The sequence below is a fragment of the Oryzias latipes genome, chromosome 19, assembly GCF_053564925.1.
Source record: "Oryzias latipes strain Hd-rR chromosome 19, Olatipes_Hd-rR_3.1".
NCBI lineage: Eukaryota > Metazoa > Chordata > Actinopteri > Beloniformes > Adrianichthyidae > Oryzias > Oryzias latipes.
The window spans coordinates 22912652-22933081 of record NC_136255.1 but is presented as its reverse complement, the minus strand read 5'-3'; the positions used below and the strand labels follow the sequence as shown (position 1 = coordinate 22933081).

Here is a 20430-nt window from a genome sequence, read left to right as displayed (position 1 = left end):
TCATCTAGACCCACAAGACAGTGCGCTGAACCTTTTTTCTTCAATGATTTGTGGTCTTCACTGGTGTCCATGGATTACATGATATCCTCTTCACCTTTATCCACTTTTGTCATGGTAGGGAGAACGCGTCAATGTAAGGGTGGGGGCATAGGAGAGCACAAGGGTTAACTGAAAGTTTTAGTCATAAGGACTATAAACATTTGAAAGTAGTTTCTTCAGCTTTTATCAATCTTGTGTCACCGTTTAATTGATTGTTTTATTTTTTGGCAGTTTTAAACTAAAATGTAGCTTTGTGTAATTTCTACTGAAATGGTTTCTGTTGCAAGTATGCTAACAATACAAATGGTACAAAAGACATTACAAACATCTGCTGGGGGCCTGAAATCTCTCAAGAAAAATAAGTTTTGTCATTGATGTTTACATTTTTTACAAATCATAGCAAAAAGATGGTAAAATGTTTTAATCAACTGTCTTATCATCAAAATAAGCGTAAAAGTACATAATCTAGATTTCGTTCAGAAGCAGTTTTTATTGCATTTATGTTTATATTTGATAGTAAAATGATATAAAGGATAAAAATGCACCATAAGGATAGAAAAGAGCATGTTTGATTTGGCCTTCTTGCCTTTTTGATTTAAGTATATCTGCTGCAATAAGAGGATCTTATTTGACTCAGGGTGTTTTATTTTGAAGGGAATTTCAATGTTCTGTAATCAAAAATAATATGATAAAACTATGCTGCTTCAATTATTGTAGATGTTTAAAAGATACATTTTATTAATGCATGGCTTAATGGGCACAAAACATAAAGTGTTTTTTATTAAAGGTAAAGCAGCGTTCCTTTGAAATCAAAATTTCTGCCAAACTGATAAAAATTAAAAAGAAGTTTAATATGTTTCCAACTAGGGCTGGGAATCACTGCACGATACGATTTGCGATACATTGCTCACGATAACAATACTATCACGATATGGCGATTATGGGATAATCCATATATCTCGTCTCTAACAACTCATAATAAATCAAACTTTAAGAAGGAGGAACTTAAAAAACTTTTTGGGGAAAATATTTCCCTGTTTATTTTTTAGTTTTTGAACATAATGATAATAAACAACTTGTGTCCTATTTAGTGTAATGAATAACAGACTTTTGTGTAACGTTGATGAAATCAGTAATACTCTGTCTTTAACAAACAATGACAATTTTCATTTGGAAATATCTGTAAAATTTGGTTAAAACGATAGCGAACATGAACAGCAGCCATTATTTAGTAAAAAATTGCTGTAAACAGTATAAAAATTGAATAAGTCAAGTAGCTACCAGGCACATTGGTATTAACTGTTGAAAAATAAAACCATAGCCATTGCTTAATTTAAGAAAATAGCTGTGAATCAGATATTAATTCTGTGAACAAATTCTAGTCTCTTTGTTAAAAATAAATGACACCATTTAGTCCAAATGTGGTGTCAACAATAATAAAATTCTCCCAGAAAAAAAAATAAAGTAGCTAGGAACTTTCCCTTAAGTTGTTCAAGACATAAACTGCTTTCAAAATTATATACCAGGGATAAAATACATGAAGAACTTAAAGTGCAGCTAAAAGTAAATCACATCTTTGTGAAGAACATGTTTGGGGAAAAGCTGCATGATTTTTCTTGAGAACCACAAGCTTTTTAGCATCAAGACGCCGCTCGTCTACCAGTGAAGGGGGGTCTAAGGGCAGGGATGCCACTCTTTCTGCTGTTTCCATCTCAACCACAGCTTTGGTCTGGGCGTACAGTGCAGGGATCATTTTTTCAGTATTTCCGAGAGGGAATGTCAAAGCGCAGCTCTAATGCATTCAATAAAAAACGAAATCCCTCGTCCTCCAGTTCGCTGCAGGGACCGAGCCCGTTTTCCGTTTGTTATTGCAGAAGACGGTGGTAGCTTCGCCTGGAAAAAAGGATCCGCGCCGGGCTGTGTCGGCTTCAGGCCAGCAACAACCATGGCTTTCCTCACACAACTCTGGGTGATGCTGCTTCAATGCTGCCGGTGTGTCAGTTGCTGCTCTCGCTATTTTCCTTGTTTTTCCCCTCCGCCATCTTTGTTTGAATGTGTAGTCTTCCTTGTCCGCCTGCAACAGCCAATCTCGCAACGAGCTCCCCTATCCACCCTCCGAAGCATTGTCTTACCAAAGGATGGTTAATATATGGTTTTACAGGGTCTTTAAACATAAATAAAAGGTCGATACTTGATGAAGACATATCGAGAATCAATCACGGGACTGAATATCGCGATATATCACCGTATCGATATTTTGGCACACCCCTATTTCCAACTTTTTAAATAGATTTAGTTTTTAACTATGCCGTTTGTGTGTGCATGTTCCTATCTGTAAAGTTGGAGGGGTGAGGCAAGCCAGATGATCATTTTGATAGTTAATAATTCTTTTGTAGTTCTTTTGTGTTGCAATAGAGCCACTATAAAAGCTGGCTTCAAATCTGCTTGTCACTCATTCAAACTTTCAAACCTCAGAAGCAAAGGTTCTCAGGTAAGATTGGTTTAAAATTGATGCTCTCATAAAGCTCTAAAATAATTTATTTTAACCTTTTCCTTTCTCTTTCTGTCATTTTTTTGTTTTCAGATTTTTTTTAGAAAGGAGACAAAGTGTTCATAGACATGAAGCCTGCCATTCTGTTTGTTTTGGTTCTGGTGCTCATCAGCCAGAGTGAGTCCTTCTGAAAAAGACTTTTTGAAAAAGTTTCTCCTTTCAAATATGTGTGTATTTAATTTTAAAAAGTGATATTTTCGTTTTTAAGATGACGCTTTGAGATGTCACTGTGGTGGAAGAAGGACGGGCTGTAGCCGTAGAGTCGAGGACTGCAGATCTGACAAAACTGTCTGCATCACGATGATCTTTCATTACGATGGTGAGTTTGACTCTTCTTTTGTCTACAATTCATTTAACCCACTACAATAAAAATCGTGTTTTTGGTCTTTCTAACATGTTCTTGTAGCATTTCTCTCATGATGGTGAACTCATATTAAGAAAACTAATATAAAAGTTGGATTTTTTAGTATTTATTTATACAAATTGTTACGAATCAGGAGCAGACGAAAACATGAAGCTGGAAAAAGCTTAACAGTGACATAGGTAGAACCAGCAGGTTAAAAACTCCTTACTGTCCAATCCAATACATCCACTTCTAAACAAGTAGATCCGTGTACATCTTTACTTTCCTCATCTGAGCTGGCATCTGGCTCTGAACTGTACAGCTGGATGTTGCACTGGTAATGTTATGCTGGGGGTGTGAGGGGGTGTAAGCTAACAGGAGAGAGTGTAAACAGAGGGATGATGGGATACGGGGCCAAGCTTACTCCATGCCAACGATCCTGCGTCACAGTAACTCAGAGGCTAATGAACCACAAAACTGAAACAAGAAAATGACAGTTGATCTTCTTCTTTGGCTTTCACAGGTAGCTACGCTAAGAGATGTGCAAAACCCAGCGAATGCTTATTCCTGAACGGACCTGGTGTGGATGCCACTTGTTGCACGACTGACTTGTGTAATAATTGATGTCTTCCACAATAAAACAGTGTTTTACCCACATTTGTCTGTTGTTGCACAATTATTTTCAAAGAAATTTCATGCAACAAATGTGACGCCCAGGTGAAGGTCTACAGTCAAAAAGTGTCCGAGTGTAAAGAATCGATCACTAAAGCTCAGGCAGAAATCCAAGAGGTCAGCAGCAGAATTAGTGAGCTTGAGGCAGAACTGCAGGACTTGTCTATGAAACGGGAAACTATTGCAGACGTTCAGAGTCAAACTAGAGAAGCCGTTCATCTTCTGGGGCTTCCTTCTGGGGTGGGGAAGGCAGCTCAGGGACAGACCAGAAATCTGATTCTGGTGGAGGCCTTGGTGAAGGTGGTGAACCAATTGACACCAGTGCTGACCCAGATAACAGGAGGTGATCTGCTGCCCTCCCTAGGCTTATAATGGAGCATATAAAGACCAACCTCAAAAAATTAAAAGCCAATAAAATAAAAATATAGGATATGTGCATTTCTGAGACCCCATCACATCAGCATGATCCAAACTTCCCCTAAAAACCATTGTATAGAACTTGATCCGTTTTCTGTCCTGTAGTTCATCATCATTCCACTAGGAGGAGAAGAAGGGCTTTTCCTGCTTGTTTCAAAACAGCTGATTCCATGAAATCTCAAGAAGGTTTTGCTAATTTTTAAAACTTAGCGGAGAAAATCAACCAATTGTTATTCCATTTTTAAAAGAATATTTTCTTTATTAAAATAATTTTTAATAATAATTATTAATCTTTATTGAAATAATATTAAAACTGTTGATAAATAATACAGTTACACCATGTAAAAAAATATATATATCAAATTTGAGATAAGTGGCTAAATAAGGTGATTTTTTCCCTGAACATATTTGCATCTTAAAGGGACATACCTGTGAAGAGAAGCTTACCAAATCACCTAATGTGTCATAATTAATACTATCTATAGCTCATTGAAAAAATAAGTTTCAATTTTTGTGGATGTTATCATAATGTTAAAAAAACATTAGAAAAAAATATAAATTTTCTGCCAATTAGCTGTAGCTTCAGGGTTAGATACCTTTTGCTACAATTTTGTCACCTAAGATGGATAAAACAATAGTATTTGAATGTATATAGGTAAGTAAAAAATGTATTGACTGTGTTCTTTCTTTATTTTATAATTTCTTTGTTGAGTTTAAAATGGAGAAATTCAATCATGAAAAGAACTTCATTGTGTTTGCATTCTGATGTGTCAAAACCTAAAAAAATCTTCTTTAACCCTTGTGCTGTCTTAGGGGGAAAGAAAAGCATGGATTAAAAAAAAGGTAAGGAGGGGGGGTCATTTTAAAAACGCATACCCCCCTTTGGTATTGACCCCAGACAGGTACACCCCCGTACACCCTCCCGCAATCGAAGAGGGTCGAGTTCCTGAAAAAAATTTTTTGTACGTTTCAGGCACCCTCTATATCCCCGACTGGTAGAGGGCGCCAAACCCCCCTTTTCTTTTTTGTCCCCGTCCAGCAGAGGCCGCCATTTCTCCATTTTAGTTATACCCCCCGACCACCAGGGGTCTTGTTTTCCACCGTTCATTTCTATACCCTGCCTCTAGGGGTCACTAATACCCCATTCTCTTTTATTGCCCTCAGCCACCAGGGGCGCCACTTATTTAGCAACCACCTTCCTCCCGCTGGTTCGTGGGGTTCGATTGACCCCAAGTTTTTTTTTTTTTTTTTTTTGTGTGGCCACTGAGGGGATTGGCGCTGGCTCATGGGGTGCGATTGACCCCAAGTATTTTTTTTTTTTCTTTAGCATTCACTCTTCTCTCATGGCCCACCACCTGGGGTCTCGCTTTACCGGTTCCCTTCCACCCGCTGGCTCATGGGGTGCGATTGACCCCAAGTATTTTTTTTTTCTTTAGCATTCACTCTTCTCTCATGGCCCACCACCGGGGGTCTCGCTTTTCCGGTTCCCTTCCACCCGCTGGCTCATGGGGTGCGATTGACCCCAAGTATTTTTTTTTTCTTTAGCATTCACTCTTCTCTCATGGCCCACCACCGGGGGTCTCGCTTTTCCGGTTCCCTTCCACCCGCTGGCTCATGGGGTGCGATTGACCCCAAGTATTTTTTTTTTTCTTTAGCATTCACTTTTCTACATCACCCTTGATGCTTTTCGAAGTGTACTGTTTGTGTTTACGTTTCTTTTTTTTTATGTGATCAAGAAAGGTCAAGAGAAACAAATGAACAAACCTAAATGGTTTTCTGCTGCTTTTTTTAAAAAAAAAATAACCGGAAGCAATTTCGGCTTCCATAGTTTTCTTCTTCCGGTACTAGCTAGCTAGTTCAAACCAATTTGGTCTCCAGAGGAGATGCTCTGGTTGTTTTTGCTGTCCTGCAGTCTGGTTCTGTCCAATTCCGGACAGACAGTCAACGGTGAGTGGCTCGACCCGTTTGACATGCTAAACTACGAGCCGAGGACCAAAACAATGAAGAACTCTGAGGTTGGTCAACGTGGGATGTTCGTCAAATCCAACTTCTTTGAAACAACTTATTTTTTTTGATATTCAGTTAATCTTACTTGCCCCACAGTCACAAGCCAGCAACACTGGTGCTGCTGATCCGCAGCAAAGGGAGAAGGTAAACCAGCCTGTGGCCCACTGTAACCCACATGTCATGGATCTACAGAGACAGGTTCGTGTTTGAGCTTTCAAAGAAAAACTGATGGTTCCAACTCTGTACGGGGTCTCACGGACCCCGCGAGACAGCGCGAGGTGCCACTGTTTGGTTCCAAATCGGTACGGGGTCGCTGGGACCCCGCGAGACAGCGCGCGGAGCCTGTGTTTCGTTCCAATTCTGTACGGGGTCTCACGGACCCCGCGAGACAGCGCGCGGAGCCTGTGTTTCGTTCCAATTCTGTACGGGGTCTCACGGACCCCGCGAGACAGCGCGCGGAGCCACAGTTTGGTTCCAACTCTGTTCGGGGTCTCACGGACCGTACGAGACAGCGCGCGGAGCCTGTGTTTCGTTCCAACTCTGTACGGGGTCTCACGGACCCCGCGAGACAGCGCGAGGTGCCACGGTTTGGGTCCAAATCGAGATGGGGTCGCTGGGACCGTGCGAGACAGCGCGCGGAGCCTGTGTTTCGTTCCAATTCTGTACGGGGTCTCACGGACTCCGCGAGACAGCGCGCGGAGCCTGTGTTTCGTTCCAATTCTGTACGGGGTCTCACGGACCCCGCGAGACAGCGCGAGGTGCAACTGTTTGGTTCCAAATCGGTACGGGGTCGCTGGGACCCCGCGAGACAGCGCGCGGAGCCTGTGTTTCGTTCCAATTCTGTACGGGGTCTCACGGACCCCGCGAGACAGCGCGCGGAGCCTGTGTTTCGTTCCAATTCTGTACGGGGTCTCACGGACCCCGCGAGACAGCGCGCGGAGCCACAGTTTGGTTCCAACTCTGTTCGGGGTCTCACGGACCGTACGAGACAGCGCGAGGTGCCACGGTTTGGGTCCAAATCGAGATGGGGTCGCTGGGACCGTGCGAGACAGCGCGCGGAGCCTGTGTTTCGTTCCAATTCTGTACGGGGTCTCACGGACCCCGCTAGACAGCGCGCGGAGCCTGTGTTTCGTTCCAATTCTGTACGGGGTCTCACGGACCCCGCGAGACAGCGCGCGGAGCCTGTGTTTCGTTCCACTTCTGTTCGGGGTCTCACGGACCGTGTTAGACAGCGCGCGGAGCCTGTGTTTCGTTCCAATTCTGTACGGGGTCTCACGGACCCCGCGAGACAGCGCTCGGAGCCTGTGTTTCCTTCCAATTCTGTACGGGGTCTCACGGACCCCGGGAGAAAGCGCTCGGAGCCTGTGTTTCGTTCCAACTCTGTACGGGGTCTCACGGACCCCGCGAGACAGCGCGCGGAGCCTGTGTTTCGTTCCAACTCTGTACGGGGTCTCACGGACCCCGGGAGACAGCGCTCGGAGCCTGTGTTTCGTTCCAACTCTGTACGGGGTCTCACGGACCCCGCGAGACAGCGCGCGGAGCCTGTGTTTCGTTCCAATCTGTACGGGGTCTCACGGACCCCGCGAGACAGCGCGCGGAGCCTGTGTTTCGTTCCATATCTGTACGGGGTCTCACGGACCCCGCGAGACAGCGCGAGGTGCCACTGTTTGGTTCCAATTCTGTACGGGGTCTCACGGACCACGCGAGACAGCGCAAGGTGCAACTGTTTGGTTCCAAATCGAGACGGGGTCGCTGGGACCGTGCGAGACAGCGCGAGGTGCCTGTGTTTCGCTCCAACTCTGTACGGGGTCTCACGGACCCCGCGAGACAGCGCGCGGAGCCTGTGTTTCGTTCCAACTCTGTACGGGGTCTGACGGACCCCGCGAGACAGCGCTCGGAGCCACAGTTTGGTTCCAACTCTGTTCGGGGTCTCACGGACCGTACGAGACAGCGCGAGGTGCCACGGTTTGGGTCCAAATCGAGATGGGGTCGCTGGGACCGTGCGAGACAGCGCGCGGAGCCTGTGTTTCGTTCCAATTCTGTACGGGGTCTCACGGACCCCGCTAGACAGCGCGCGGAGCCTGTGTTTCGTTCCAATTCTGTACGGGGTCTCACGGACCCCGCGAGACAGCGCGCGGAGCCTGTGTTTCGTTCCACTTCTGTTCGGGGTCTCACGGACCGTGTTAGACAGCGCGCGGAGCCTGTGTTTCGTTCCAATTCTGTACGGGGTCTCACGGACCCCGCGAGACAGCGCTCGGAGCCTGTGTTTCCTTCCAATTCTGTACGGGGTCTCACGGACCCCGGGAGAAAGCGCTCGGAGCCTGTGTTTCGTTCCAACTCTGTACGGGGTCTCACGGACCCCGCGAGACAGCGCGCGGAGCCTGTGTTTCGTTCCAACTCTGTACGGGGTCTCACGGACCCCGGGAGACAGCGCTCGGAGCCTGTGTTTCGTTCCAACTCTGTACGGGGTCTCACGGACCCCGCGAGACAGCGCGCGGAGCCTGTGTTTCGTTCCAATCTGTACGGGGTCTCACGGACCCCGCGAGACAGCGCGCGGAGCCTGTGTTTCGTTCCAATTCTGTACGGGGTCTCACGGACCCCGCGAGACAGCGCTCGGAGCCTGTGTTTCCTTCCAATTCTGTACGGGGTCTCACGGACCCCGGGAGACAGCGCTCGGAGCCTGTGTTTCGTTCCAACTCTGTACGGGGTCTCACGGACCCCGCGAGACAGCGCGCGGAGCCTGTGTTTCGTTCCAACTCTGTACGGGGTCTCACGGACCCCGCGAGACAGCGCTCGGAGCCACAGTTTGGTTCCAATTCTGTTCGGGGTCTCATGGACCGTGCGAGACAGCGCGCGGAGCCTGTGTTTCCTTTTCAATTCTGTACGGGGTCTCACGGACCCCGCGAGACAGCGCGCGGAGCCTGTGTTTCGTTCCAACTCTCTACGGGGTCTCACGGACCCCGCGAGACAGCGCGAGGTGCCACTGTTTGGTTCCAATTCTGTACGGGGTCTCACGGACCCCGTGAGACAGCGCGCGGAGCCTGTGTTTCGTTCCAACTCTCTACGGGGTCTCACGGACCCCGCGAGACAGCGCGAGGTGCCACTGTTTGGTTCCAATTCTGTACGGGGTCTCACGGACCACGCGAGACAGCGCGAGGTGCCACTGTTTGGTTCCAAATCGAGACGGGGTCGCTGGGACCGTGCGAGACAGCGCGAGGTGCCTGTGTTTCGCTCCAATTCTGTACGGGGTCTCACGGACCCCGCGAGACAGCGCGAGGTGCCACTGTTTGGTTCCAAATCGAGACGGGGTCGCTGGGACCGTGCGAGACAGCGCGCGGAGCCTGTGTTTCGTTCCAATTCTGTACGGGGTCTCACGGACCCCGCGAGACAGCGCGCGGAGCCTGTGTTTCGTTCCAATTCTGTTCGGGGTCTAACGGACCCCGCGAGACAGCGCGCGGACCCACTGTTTGGTTCCAGTCGGCGTTGGGTCTCACGGACCCCGCGAGACAGTGCGCGGAGCTACTGTTTAGTTTTAGTTAGTATTGGGGTCGAACGGACCTACAAGAGAGCGTGTGGAACTATTTTTTTTTTAGTATACATTTTTAGCAGATTTTCACTGAGACTCTTTTTGTGAGAGATTAGGGTCCAAAGCTTCCTCTGATGGTCTGAGTCTCAGAACTCAGGTCAGTGTCCCTAAACTTGGGTCGGAGCCTCTTTGTAAGCCCCCTTGTATCTAACGCTACAACTAATTTTGTTTCTTTTGGTATTTGGTAAGTAAATACCATCGACTTCTGCTGACTTTTCCAACACACTCTTGTTTTGTTTTTTTTTTCTTTTTGAGTAGAGCTGCATGAAGGTTCTTTGGACCGTTTCATTTCCACCCCACTCTGTTGGTGCTACGGCGAGCGGGAGGACTGGGTCATCAAAGTAACGTCACAGCAGACAGCTCTGGCTGTCATTCCTTGTATATGGTAATCACTTCATTTAACCTGTGTATATGCTGACCAAAATCATGAAACCTTTGTGTGTGGTAATCACTTTATCTAACGTGTATATGCTGACCATTATACGATTAAAAATGTACACACCAATGTATTTTTTTTTTCAATCTTTAAAAACCGAGATTGTTGTGTGATGTATCCAATAATTAGAAAAATGTCTCTTCAAGTAGTCATGTTGGGACAAAACCCATGAGCAAAAAAGAAAGTGAATATGCAACGTTGAGGTTCCAGTTTGACTTTTATTCGAACAAGGCAAAAAAAAAAAAACTGTACAGTAGGCATCAGGGAACAAGCTCTATTGAGTTATCATGGAACTGGCATCTATACAACATGAGCAGTTAGCCATTTTGTTCAACATCCTACATCCTACTCCGTTTTTGGGAGTTCTCCCTGACCCGGACGATGCGCTCCGCTCTGCGAGACCTCTGAGTGGCAACGAGCCTCGGTAAGTCCTGTCTCTGCGGCGATACTCCCCTGACGACTGGGAAGTCGGTCGAAGGACGGCAATCTCCTCCAGATTGATTCGAAGCCCTCGGAGCAGAGCGTCGCCATCGCCGGACGAAGCTGCTTTTCGTTTCCCACGGACGAGACGGACCCTCGACGGGTCGGCGTGTCGACATCGTGGGCTCGGGCCGCCAGAGCAGAGCCGGGCTCCGATTGCTGGAGATCCCCTCGCGTGGGCGTCGGGGCTCCAGCCGTGGCGTTGCCCTCGTGCGCCTCCGAGCCTCGCTTCAGCATCCAAGGGTGGGCCAGTATGTCTTTCAGCATCGGTCTCTCTTCGGGCGTCCTGCTCAAACACCATTTTATCAGGGCCACGCAGTCCTCAGAGAGGTCTTTTTCGAATCTAAGCTCGCCCAGTAGGAGTTCCCTGTCGTTTTGAAATGGTATGTCCCCGTGCACCATGTCGTACAAAAGAATCCCCAACGACCAAACCTCAGATGGAAGAGCTTTGTAGCATCCTTGGGTGAGCCGTTCGGGGGGCCCATATGCCGCAGTCCCGTGGAACATGTCGTACACTTTGTCGGGTTCAAGAAATTCGGCGGAGCCAAAGTCGATGAGTTTCAGCTCGAGCGTCGTCAGGTCCACCAGCAGGTTTTCGTCTTTTACGTCCATGTGCACAACACCGCGGCTGTGACAGTGGAGCAAGGCCTGGATGACCTGACCTAAAAATTCTCTGGCCGTGTCCTCGCGCAGACGCTTACTGATCGTGATGTATTCGTACAGATCTTGCGTGTTCTCTGGCTTCTCCGTGACTATCACCCAATTATACGGGGTCTTGTAAAAGTCCAGCATGCGGATGATCCCAGGAAACGGAGGGTCTTTGGAGACCATTTCCAAGGCGACAGCTTCGAATGGCTTACTGGTCCCATCAACCTCGCAGCATCTCGTACGCGAGAGCGGGATAATCTTCATGGCCACGGAAATCCCGTCGCTTCGCCTCTTTCCCAGAAACACTTTGCCGAAGCCCCCTTTGCCCAGGCAAAAGCTGGTCTTCCAGTACTTTTCCATGGCAGAAGGATTGATTTTTTTTTCTCTCTCTCGAACCTTCACTGTCGCGCTCTTCACGGAGCAACTTCCCTCCAGTCTTTGTTAAACTCGCGTAAGGTTACTATGACCTCTCTTGGTTTGCACGGAACAAGTTTTAAAGGGCCTGTGATCCAAATCTTCTGGTCTAGTTTCCGTTTCCGGTCCGCCGCACTTCCGTCAGACTTCAGCGAGGCAGAGTCAGACAGAGAGGGAGAAGGAGGACACTGGAAGAAAAAGAGGAAACGTTAGAAGGTGGGGCCTTCCTTCTGAAGGAGGAGGAGGCTGATTGTAAGCCCCCCCCCCACACCCGCTGCAGGGAAAGAGGGAGGGGCAAAGAGGACAGTGAGGTCCAACCACAGAGATTAAGACTCAGTGCAGTGTGGCAGATTTCTACCAAGGGCCCGTGCAAAGCCAGTTGTCACGCTGCAAAGAGCAACACAGAGGAGGGCAATCTTTCCTTTGCATACTCCCCTCTTTTTCCACTTTGCAGAATCTCACAAGGCTTCGTGTTGCTGAACCTGGATCGCACAGCTTAGAGCTCAGGACCACGTAAGTGAGTTCATACTTTAAATCCTAATTGATCAACGGTTGGCTTTTCTCTTTTTTTTTTTCTTTTAGAAAACAGTCGCCCTTTTCGAGCACAGCTTATCGTACCTCGAAGAGACAAGAGTCTAAAGCTGCCTTTGTCCGGGGTGAATGAGGGTCACTGCTCCAGAGGCGTCTCTGTGTAACATTTCCAGCATGTGTCTCCAGTTGTAGTAGAACGCGGGCTTGTAGCTTCCCACGGAACCTTGAAAGTTGACAAGGAACCCTTGGTAGTCTCTCACCGATACCTCAGGCAGGCCCACGTCTGGTGCGAACTTCACGTTGAAGTAGTACACGGGGTCCGTGCGGGGGGTTTCGAGCCGGAGGCCCTGCGAACCGCACATCTGCGCGACCGCGGCGGACTGATTAAACAGCAGGCACAGGACGCAGCAGGAAGGCTGCGGCACGATGTTCGGCTCGCCGTCGCCCGAGCGCTGCACCTTATCTCGTTCCAGAACATATTGCTTGTAAGCCTCTGGGGACATCAGAGTCGTCAAGGGGCCCGTCCGCACGTTGACCAGCATTCCTTTGCAGGAGTTGCGATTAGCGCACCAAGGGAGCCCTCTGTCATTCAGCATCTCCGTGAGCAGGGCCCTGTCGTACGTGTTACGGGCCAGGGCTCGTCCCGGCACCGCGCGCTCCGCGAAAGATGCCATGAGCGGTTTCGGGTTCTTGGCCAGCAGCTCCAACACGGCCAGCACGGGGGTGCAGCGTGGGCACATGGGATTGGGGTCACCGTTTGCCTCGCACGAGCATCTGCCCGGCCGAGGCTCGCACTCCGGGAAGAGGACGGCGAGGTCGGCAGACGACAGGTGTCTTCTCTCTGCCGCACGCTCCAAGACGCGAGCCTTGATCAGATCCCTGCCGTCTGAGACTTTGCCCTCGTCCAAACATGGGGCGTCCGAGGGAGGCTCCGCAGCCCGTCGACCCGGATCCGCCGCTTCGCACCAGAGGGAGCGACGCGCGGATGGCTTGCCGCGAGGCACGGGTTTTGAGCACAGCGAGCAGGCGACGCCCTTCTCTCGGACCCCGTCCGAACAGCCCGGGCACATCCAGAGGCAACATGGTTTCTCGACGAGTCCTGCAAAACAGGCGCACGCGGAACAGATGAACCCGCGGAGGGACGGGCAGCTGCTGAAGTGAGGCTCCGTCAGGTACCAGTGTGGGTCATTCACGAAACAGGTCTCGCACACCCTGGCTTCGCAAGGACATCGGAGCTTGACGCCGGCTCTGCTCCTTTGCTTGCTGCCTTTGACCAAGGTCACCAGACACGACAGGCACTTTGCGCACCCCGACCGCTTGTCGACCCTTGCTCTGCCGACCTTGGACGCTCCGCCGACGTAGCTGATCGTGGAAACTCTCCTGTATAGATTCGTAGACTTGAGAGCGGCCTCCACCGAGGCCTTCTGATGCTTTCTTTTACACTCCATCAACAGTTCGACGGGTACCCTCCCTGCAAAGGCGTCGTGAGGGCCCTCTCGTGGAGCTTCCCCCTCTCCTCGCGACATCGTCGACATAACACCCGTGGCCCCCTCCGCCGTCCGAGGAAGCTCAGTCCACGATGGAAGCGAAGCGGGAGCTGTGCTGCTCCCTGTACAGGGCCTTGGCGCTAGACCCCGTGCCGGTGATCGGCGGCGTGCTGTACGCCCCCGGAACTGAAGGCGTGAGCCTGAGGTCTCTCGGAGAGGGCACGACCAACTGCTCCCACCACAGGTTCAACTTTAGGCATGCAGTGGACGCGTTGCTGCGACATGGCACGAAAGAAGGGCCCTGCACTTGCGCGCAACGGATTAGCGCGTCCGCGGAACAGCGCTACAGAGGGGGGGACGGCGCAGATGTTCCGAACCCCGAACGCCGCCGACGGTGCGCCACCAAACCGGGCGGGCAGGGCTCCTCCCGCGAAATCGCCAGAGCCCAGTCCCAAGTCCTGTGGGCGTACGAAATGGAGCCGGTGGCAGCGGCGTACAGGTGGCTGATGTGCAACCGGAGCGCGAGATACCCCAAATGCTGCGACTCTGTGTTGGTCTACCAGGTAGACCGTTCCAGGACCCTGCCTCCGGGACTGTACGTGTACAAATCACGCCCATCCCACTTCGGATGCACCGCAGAGAGACCCCTCTGTGTGGTGGACCAGTTTAATTTTCGTGTCCAGAGACGGGGACCGGCTTCGGTGGAGGAAGAGCCGCATTGCTTCGAGAGTGCGCTGCCCAAGGAGATAACCCTGGAGCTCTTCCCGGGCCGCGACAACTTCAGCGCCCTGTACGTGATAGGGCGCGCCATCACGGCACCCACGCCCGAATACGGAAACAGGCTTTTCGGAGAAGCCCTGGCGCTCGACCTGGTGTCTCCGGAGTCATGCGAGAAAGCCGTCGCCTGCAAGCACCACCTGATCGGCATGAGAACGGAGCAAGCCTGCGTGATAGACCTCCGCTGGAACTCCTTCGACGTGATGAGCGCTTGCATGAAGGCGGTTCCGAAGATCAGGGGAATGCAGGCGGTGGTCTGGTCCAACCACGTGCCCGACCCTGTGAAGATCGAGTCCGATGTGCTGGCCTGGCTCTTCGGGTACGTCACCGTGCTGCCCGCGGCCGTCCGCAGCGTAGACTACAAAAACGAGAGTCTCGGCGTGCGCTACATCATCGTAGACGTGGATGGTTTTTCGGGGACTCTGCCCGAGCCACCCGAGGGTGAAGCCTCCTGCTTCGCGCACACGTACTTCGAGGGAGATGTCGGGCTCGCCGCGGCGGCCATCGGTGAGCTCCCCGAGGCCTCGAGCAGGATGGGCTCCCCGCGGGCAGGATCTCCCGCTTTCTGGTATGAGCTGCCGGCATCCCTGGGCGCCCTGAAGCCCACGCCTTTCAGCAGCGGCTCCAGGTCTCGCCGTGTGTGTGAGCCGCAAGGCTTTCGGGACGAGTTCAGGACCTGGGCTCTCGGGAAGACGGACGGGGCTTGCTGCCTCGCCATAGCCGTGCAACACACCCTGTACTACCACGCGAGAGACAGAGAGTACAGACTGATGGTAACGCACACAGTGTTGGACGGCGACACCTCGCTGAACATTTACAAACTGTGACGCCGAGTCAAGATGACAGGGGGGCGCTCGTGATGCTTACATGGCGGGCGTCACGTGAGGGATATTAACAGACTTTTCAGACTTTTCTTCGAAGCGCGAAGCGATCCAGTGAAAAGGACGAGGCAAAGTTATAAAAACGCAGTGAAAAAAAAAAACTAACCGCGTCTGTGACAAATCATAATCATTATCATCATCATCATCATCATCTGAGTCCTTTCCTCTGTCTCTCACCCCTGCCCAACCATTCCTCTGTGTTATGTTTTTTTTGTCAGTTGCGCAGCTGAGCCCATGGATCCAAAGGACGGCGTCTCCAAGTGGCTGGTGGCAGCCGCAGCACTGCACGCAGGTGCTCTGGAACTCCACGTCGACCGAGACTGCTTCGAATGCATCGAAGAGGCCATCTGTTACCTCTGCAATCGGGCTACGTGGGAGATTCCACCGGGGGAGCGGGACCGCCTCGCAGCAGAGCGCAGAGATTACTTCTACCACCCGCAAGACCTAAGGGGCTCGATCGGACTAAGTTCGTTTTTCGTCTCAGGCCAGTGCAAAGATTGTCAGCTGTGCAGAGGGGTGAAAATACGTTTCAAACCAACGTTGTGTCGCCACGTGCTGGAAGTGGAAGATCGCTGCGATAACCGCGCACCGCAAGAAGTGGGGCTGAACCTGCGGCGGTTGGAACACTTGGCCACCCTCCACACTCCGTACTTCGTAATGCTCTTCGTCAGCCTAGCGAAAAGGAGGCGCTACACGTTTTACAGATCCCCCGGCGAGTTGAGGGACGTGGCCAGGCACCTACTTCTAGCGCTAGGTCCCGACGCATCCCGGCGCTCGCCTCACGACCCAGAAGAGGAGCTTCACCTTCATGCCAGCATCCTCAAGCTCTGGTGGAGATATCAGGACAAGCAGAGCACCAGGCTAGGCGTTTCGATTCCCTACTACTTCAACCTGGGCTCGGAGCTGGAGAGCTGGTCGTGGACCCCGTCGACCGACCGCTTCGAGCTGAGGATGCCCGAACCCCTCTACGGCTTCGTGAGGAACCATTGCCTGTTTCACGAGCTGAGGGCCGCGCCCGGACCCGAAATGACGAGCCAAAGGACACAGAGTAAGCCGCTGGTGAGGGTGCGCGAGGTGCGCACCTCGCTCCACGGGGACGTCTCCGTCGTCCTGAGTGTGTTGGTTTCCAACAAACACCTGGAGCAAACCTTGCACGAAGCCGCGAGGGCTTACGAGAACCAATGCAGAGCGAGGCGGAGGGTCAGGCTGAAAGACGAAGGACAGGTCTTTTCGCCGGGGGTCGGGCAGCACTACCCTCAGCTCGATTGCATCGCGCTGGAGCAAGCGGGAGGAGCGCCGTCGACTGTCATGCACGTGGTGACAACGTCGGGGGCCGGGTGGCTGCCGCTCCACAGCTGGCTGAGGGAGACCCGAGGAAAGCAGGTCCGCGACGTCGTGGTCCGCAGAGCGCTGGTCTGCGTGTTGGACTCCCTGAGAGACCTCCGCTCCACCGATCGCCATCCTTGCAGAGTTCTGTACCAGAACGCAAAGGATGACGACTCTCACAGCCGCACCTCCAAGCTCTCATGCGCCTTCGTCATCCACCGACACACAGGGGAGACAATGTCGCTGCTCCCCTTAGTTTCCATGCCCGGGCTTTACAGGGCCTCTGCGCTGACCGACGACGAAGACAGTTTTCGTGCCGCGTGCTCCAACTTGGCGCTGAGCGTGCTGCGCGCCGGAGCGCTCCCGGACGATGGCTCGACAACGGAGGCCGCCATCTCTGAGTTTTGCAGGACGGGCATGGCGGACGCTCACCTCTGGTCCACGGTGCTGGATTGCCTCGGGAGACCGCCGCGGTCCGAAGAGACGGGGCGCTGGCCGCGGGCCACGTGGCTGGGGCCCGGGTCCAGGGATCGCAGCTCTTTGAGAGAGCGGTTCGACTGGTTGACGCGGTGCGACGGGGCCGCAGCGGCGCCCGGGCTCGCCTGCATGATAGAGGTCCTGAAGGAGGACGAGTTGTCCTCGCTGGGGCCAGCGAGGAGGACACTGGAGCGCTGTAAGACCCTGGCGGAAATTCTGTCTTGCCAGGCTTCGGGACGCGCCCGTGCCACCAGTCCAGCCCGAACCAAGACCGGCAGGAGGAAGCGCAAGAGTAACACGCTGAGCAATCCGCACGTCACAAAAAGCATGACGATGGATCCCTGTCAGCCGCTTTTTCCAGAGGCATCCCAGTCCGCGAGCCAGCGGACGCTGGAAGAATGCTGCGGCCTGGAGCACATTATGAAGATGAGCAGCGATCTGACAAGGGAACTGGCTCTCTCTCGCGGGTCGTCGAGCGAACCTTCGAGCAAGCCGCGGACCGTGACCTACCTAGACGCGGACGTGAACCCCCTGAACGAGGACCTCTTCTCTGCGGAATGGGAGAGATTGGATCGCCGCGCACCCAGAGGCTGCCACAGTTCGCCCAGTGCCAAGGTCGAAAAGCGGGACGCCCTCGCCGAGCTGCAGGACTTCGGACTTTGCGACGAGGACGAGGCGAGCTCCCTTCGCTCGACCGGCTCCCTCCACACGGCAGGCTCCCTCCACACGGCGGGCTCCCTGGACTGCATTGTGACAGACAACACTACGAATCTCTTCTTCGCCAGAACTGACATCGACAATTTCCAGAGCAGCGACATGGTGTACAGAGTCTTACAAGAGTCCTTTTACCCCGAGCAGAGCACGAGTGCGGACACGACTCTAACCCTTCTTCGCCTAAAATCGGAGGACCCCTTGCCAGAGACGACCCGGTGCGACGGAGAAGAGGCGCTCGTCGCTTCGGGAGGACTCAACCCCTCGGGAAGCGCAGATAGGCAGTCGCTTCAGGGCCCCATCCGAATGGAGGACAGTCGCGGCGAGGAGGACAGTCTCAGCTCGGCCAAACGCGAGCAGGTGCAGAAGGCTAATTGCATGAGATGGAGGTCCAGAGGGCTCTCGCGGCGGGAGAGGCAACTGTCAGACTGCGCCCGCTTTCACCCCGTCACTTACCTGGTTTCGAGGGACATAACCGATTTGATCAGCAACCTCACCGTGAAACGTCACTCAGAGGAGGACTGCGTCAGCAGGCCGTGCCACGGACTCAACAAGCCGGAGCGATGGGATGCGTGGGGCCCGGGCGCAAAGGACAAGCAAATGCAGCGGGGGCCAGCTGTATTGGACCTGGTACACGGATCAATCACTTGCCAAAGGTTTCTGTGGAGGATGGGCAGAGAGTACTCGCACAGGGACGGGGATATGACGAGACGGGGGCACGCCCGGTGCACGAAGCTCTCATGGCCCACAGGGTTTGCCTACGTGCCGGCGGTGGAGCGCACCGTGCTCAACTGCGAGCTCTCGGAGCAGTGGTACTTCACCGTGGACCTCTCCGCTCCGCCGGACCGGGGTTTCAGGCTCACGGAGATTCTCGTGGACAGTTTGCCGAGCTTGTGCAAGGAGGACACGCCACATCTCCTTCGAGTGCTCGGGAAAAAGACCAACTACCTGGGTGCCGTGTGCACCGTCCAGGACGTCCAGGGCTTGATCATACACAGGATTCACATGGCCTACGAGTCTCTGGTGAATCTGCTGGACATGCACACGCGCCTGCAAGTCCACTCCTTTGCTGCACGCACCTTCGCCCTACACTGCGTGACCAAAGACACGGAGGAAATGGCGCTCGGGGTGTTTGTGGGCGAGAGCCCCGGGTCTGTGAACCTCGGGTGCTCTAAGGGGTCGCTCGTGTCGTGGTTCTACGACGACAAGGTACTGCTGGCCTACCACGTGCTACAGTGCCTCCTCAGAGTTCAGATCCTTTCCCTGAGGGTTCTCGGCTTCACCATGAAGCGCATACAGCCGGCTCGCATTTGGAGGGTCAAGACGGGATTTAGGGTCGACCTGCTGGCGTGCCTTGTCGACACGCTGTACGTCTGGGACGGGAACGGGCCCGCATGGGGTGCCTTGGAAGGTCTGGCCGCCGTGTGGGAAACCCTCTCCCAGCTAAACCTGCGACAATACGTGCCCGACGCGGCAGCTGACAAGCTGAAGCGGGCGTACATCGCCGTTTTCGGAGCGTGCCCGCACTCAGCCTACGGCTCTCCGATGTGCTCAAAGGGCGGCCGCAGTAAGGAGCGCAGCTGCGTGTCGTGGCTCCAGGCCGGGGATATGAGAAACTACTTCAGAGAGTGGACTTTGCCCGAGGACGAGGAGCTCATCCACCAAGTGTACGGGCTGTGCGGCTTTTCCGAAAGAGCCACGGGACCGCGAAGCCCGCTGGAGGACGTGCTGGGTAGAGACGGACGATACGAAATGCTTTCTCTGCCCACGGAACAAGGCTTCGAGGTGCAACCCTACGGCCCGTTTGTCGTACGGATACAAAATCAAGTCATCAAGTGGAATCGGGTGATTGTGGTCGAGCCCGCTGTCGCCGGGCCCGTGACCCTCGCTCAGCTCAACCCGTTGGAGAGGTACGACCTGGTCACCAGAGCGCTCGCCGCCGCCTTTGCCAATCAGAACGAAGAACTCGACGGGGAAGGAGTGGCTGGAGACGGGTGGACCTCGAGAGGGTCTGAGCACACGCACGGTGACGGGGCGGGGGAAAGCTCTCTAGGGCTCCCTCAGCGGGAAGAGGACACTCAAAGCAGCATGTACTATTAGGTTTCATCCACTTCAATTTGCTTCAATTTGTAGCGCACGCACCGTCTCTCACTCGGCAACGGGGCAGTGTACCGAATGTTCCTTCTGACTGTGTAGTGACCCGTGTCGCTTCTACCGAGAGCAGTCGCCATGTACCATTTTTGCAGTTTACTTTATCTTGCATGAAGCAAAGAAAGTCACCCTCTGACTGCATTGCGGTTGTGTTCATGTACTTGTGTTCATGTACAGTATTTCCAGTGTATTCCTTTTTCACAAAATAAAGAATTCAGTCGTGCACCACAGAATTTGGTATGTCTTTGATTTTTATTTCCCTCACCTCATCGAAACAACAAGGAAAAAGAAAAAAAAACATCTGACAGAAAACAGCATAGCTCAGCATCGTAACACTTTGGGTTTCAAGGGCTCGTAATGGTTTCGGGTCCACACGATGTGAGCGCAAGCCCTATCGTAGATCGGGTACGACGTCTCCGTGAGGAGTCCCAAGCGTTTGCCGTGAGCTTCTAGCATGTATTTTACCTCCTGTACACTGAGCCACCTCTTCTCCTCA

At 52.6% G+C, this 20430-nt stretch overlaps 1 protein-coding gene, 1 long non-coding RNA gene and 1 pseudogene across 3 annotated transcripts in view; 2 read left to right on the top strand and 1 right to left on the bottom strand.

The window, feature by feature from the left end:
- The first annotated feature begins 2392 nt into the window (after nucleotides 1-2392).
- Nucleotides 2393-3590, top strand: LOC144987817 (uncharacterized). Its single transcript, XR_013651486.1, has 4 exons — nucleotides 2393-2530; nucleotides 2624-2707; nucleotides 2799-2909; nucleotides 3457-3590. It is a non-coding gene; the product is annotated as an uncharacterized LOC144987817 (long non-coding RNA).
- Nucleotides 3591-9437: 5847 nt separating this feature from the next.
- LOC144987816 (uncharacterized) overlaps nucleotides 9438-20430 on the top strand; it is a 33615-nt gene continuing 22622 nt past the window's right edge. The window contains exon 1 of the mRNA XM_078937282.1: nucleotides 9438-10000. The gene's annotated coding sequence lies outside the window, so the exon portion shown is untranslated. The remainder of the gene's footprint in view (nucleotides 10001-20430) is intronic.
- Nucleotides 10397-11573, bottom strand: LOC144987748 (serine/threonine-protein kinase pim-3 pseudogene; annotated as a pseudogene). The gene has a single exon (XR_013651410.1). The product of XR_013651410.1 is annotated as a serine/threonine-protein kinase pim-3 pseudogene (transcript).